The sequence below is a fragment of the Macaca mulatta genome, chromosome 18 (assembly GCF_049350105.2).
Source record: "Macaca mulatta isolate MMU2019108-1 chromosome 18, T2T-MMU8v2.0, whole genome shotgun sequence".
NCBI lineage: Eukaryota > Metazoa > Chordata > Mammalia > Primates > Cercopithecidae > Macaca > Macaca mulatta.
Genome location: NC_133423.1, coordinates 21731764 through 21735360, shown reverse-complemented (window position 1 = coordinate 21735360; position 3597 = coordinate 21731764).

The window sequence follows — 3597 nt, the reverse complement described above, 5'->3', positions numbered from 1 at the left end:
ATGTGCACGTTTCTGTGTGACCATACAGTTTTCATTTCTCTTGGGTGTATCTTACCTGGGAGTGGAGTTGCTGGGTCATGGAGTAATTCTGTGTCACTCATTGGCAGAACTGCCAGAATGTTTTCTGAGGTGGCTGGCCCATTTTATATCACCATCAACAGTATATGAGGGTTCCAATTTTCCACATTCTCACCAATACTTCTTGCTACCTTTTTTATTCTAGCCATCCTAATGTGTGTGTCATGGTATCTCACTGTGATTTTGTTTTGCATTTCTCTGGTGACTAATTATGTCAAGTATTTTTTTCTTGTGCTTATTGGTTATTTATAGATCTTCTTTGAGAAATATCTATACAGGTCCTTTGCCCATTATAAAACTGGGTTACTGATCCTTTTATTATTGAGTTGCAAGTGTTATTTATACGTGCTAGAAACCAGTTCCTTATCTGATATATGATTTGCAAATATTTTCATCCATCCTGTGGGTTGTCCTTTCACTTTGTTAATGGTGTCCTCTGAAGCACACATGTGTGAAATTTCAAAGAAATCCATTTTATCTATTTTTTCTTTTGTTGCCTTTTTTTGGTATCATATTTAAGACTCTTTTGCCATAATCCATGATCATGAAAAAATTTACCCCATGTCTTCTTCTAAGAGCGTTATAGCTTTTTACTCTTACATTTAGGTAGTTTGTCTATTTTGAGTTAATTTTTGTATGTGGTGTGAGGTAAGGGTCCAGCCTCATTCTCTTCATGTGTATATCCAGTTGTTCCAATTGAAAGGACCATTGTTTCCTCATTTAATGGCACTGGCACCCTTTTTGAAAATCAATTGGCCACAGATGTTTGGGCTTATGTATGGATTCTATTCTTTCAGTTGATCTATGTGACAGTTCTTATATCAGTATCACACTATCTTGATTACTATTGCTTTGTAGTAAGTTTTGAAATCAGGCACTGTGAATCCTCTTGATTCTTTTTCAGTATTATTTTTGGATATGCTGGGTTCCTTAAAATTCCACATAGATTTTGGAATCAGCTTGTTAATTTGTACAGGGAAGTTATCTGGGATTCTAATAGGGATCATGTTGAACCTACAGATCAGTTCGGGACTATCACTCTCCTAACAATGTTGTCTTCTGATCCTTGCACATGGGATGTTTTTCTATTTATTTAGATCTTTTACTTCTTTTAACAAAGTTTTGTAGTTCACGGTGTAAGTTTTGAACTTTTTGTTATATGTATTCCTATTCTATTCTTTTTGGTGTTATTGTGGTTGGAATTGTTTCCCTTATTTTGTTTTTGGATTGCTCATTGCAGTTACGTAGAAATGCAATTGAATTTTGCATATTGATCTCGTATCCTGTAACCTAGCTGAACTCATTTATTTGTTCTAAAGTTCAAAGCCTCAAAGTGAAAAAGTACGTGGCAGTCCAGTGAAAATCAGAGTGCACTGATGTCATTTGTATAGAGAATGAGGAGAGAAAGAAGGTAGAGTGTGAATGCCAGTCACAAGCCTGGAAAGATAGATGAGGTCAAATTTGGGAGAAGCTCAGATCTCATCCTTAGGAGCTTGGCTCTTCTTCTATAGGCCATAATAAATTGTTTTTAAGGAGGGGAATCGTTTGAGACAACTAATTCTGACTACAGTGTGAAAGATAGATTGAAACAATTGAGGAATAAGGAGACCAATGTGGAGGCTGTATTTTTATAGCTCCAAAGCTTAGCAAAAGAAAGAGAGCCAGGCTCTTTGGAAGCAACAGACTGAAGGGGTTCTTTGAAAATAAAATTTAGCCAGGCGCAGTGGCTCATGCCTGTAATTCCAGCACTTTGGGAAGCCAAGGCAGGCAAATCACTTGAGGTTAGGAGTTCTAGACCAGCCTGACCAACAAGGTGAAACCCTGTCTGTACTAAAAATACCAAAAATAGTCAGGTGTGGTGTCACATTCCTGTAATCCCAGCTACTCAGGAGGCTGAGGCAGCAGAATTACTTGAACTTGGGAAATGGAGGTTGCAGTGAGCTGAGATCATACCATTGCACTCCAGTCTGGGTGACAGAGCGAGATTCTGTCTGAGAGAGGGAGAGAGAGAGAGAGAGGCGGGGTGGGAGGCCTCAATTAATTAAGAAAGAAATACCATAAAATGGGCCTAGATGCAGGAAGTGCCGCCATAACAGAAGCACTGCATGCCACGGGAGGCCATGCAGCATGAGTGAGATGATAAAGCCTCGAACTGGGAAACTGGCAGGGAGAGGAAAAGCACAGGCAGGCGAATACAGGAGACATTCTGAAGTAAAGCTGATGGGGCTAAGTACTGCATATAAGGGTTGAAAGAAAGGAATTGGATTTAGGTATGGTTGATAGTGACCCTAAAAATTAGGATCAAAACAGAGCCCGGGTAGTAGTCCAGAGCTAGTATGGTGTTCCACAGTGTCATCAACCTGGATCTGGATCTTTTTTTTTTTTTGACGGAGTCTCGCTCTATTGCCTAGGCTGGAGTGCAGTGGCGCCATCTCGGCTCACTGCAACCTCTGCCTACTGGGTTTAAGCGATTCTCCTGCCTCAGCCTCCAGAGTAGCTGGGATTACAGGCATGCACCACCACACCCGCCTAATTTTTGTATTTTTAGTAGAGATGCGGTTTCACCATGTTGACCAGGCTGATCTTGAGCTCCTGACCTCAGGTGATACACTCACCTTGGCCTCCCAAACTGCTAGGATTAGAGGCTTGAGCCAACATGCCCAGCCTATCTCTTCTTTTTTTTTTTTTTTTTTTTTTTTGAGACAGAGTCTCATTCTGTCACCTAGGCTAGAATGCAGTGATGCAACTTCTGCCTCCCAGGTTCAAGCAATTCTCCTGCCTCAGGCTTCCCAGTAGCTGGAATGACAGGCGCCCTCCACCACACCCAGCTAATTTTTGTGTTTTTAGTAGAGATGGGGTTTCACCATCTTGGCCAGGCTAGTCTCGAACACCTAACCTCAAGTGATCTGCCCGCTTCGGCCTCCCAAATTGCTGGGATTACAAGCGTGAGCCACCGCTCCCAGCCAGGGACCTGGATCTCTTCTATGCTGTTGCTCAACATCCTCACAGTGTGGCTTCATGGCATGAAGATGGCTGCCCCAGCACCTGCATCACGCCTGCCTCAGAGCCAACAGACTGCAGGGGAGGGGCATAAGAAGGATTTTCCCTTACATGACATAGGTCATTATTTAATCACATCTAATGGAAAGGGAAGCTGGGAAATGTCTTTATTCAAGACATCCAAGTGATCAGCTAAAATTTGGAAGATATATGGCTGAGAAATAAGGTAGAAAGGAAATTTGGATATAACTTACCTCGAGGGGTTAAGAATTACTCTGAAAAATAATTATTATCATATCCATTGGATGCATATAAATGCTGAAAGAGGAACAAGGGTTTTAAGGAGCTTTTAGGAGCCTACGGAGCAAAAAATAAGATTTTATTTGAACACATTTGTTTTGGGATAGCTTCTGGAATGTTCAGGTGGAGAAAACCAGTAGGCATTTGGAAATTTATGTACAGTTGGGTCCTTATTTCCCCTCCTTAGGCCATGCTGCTTGAGTGTTGGGACTTTATCAT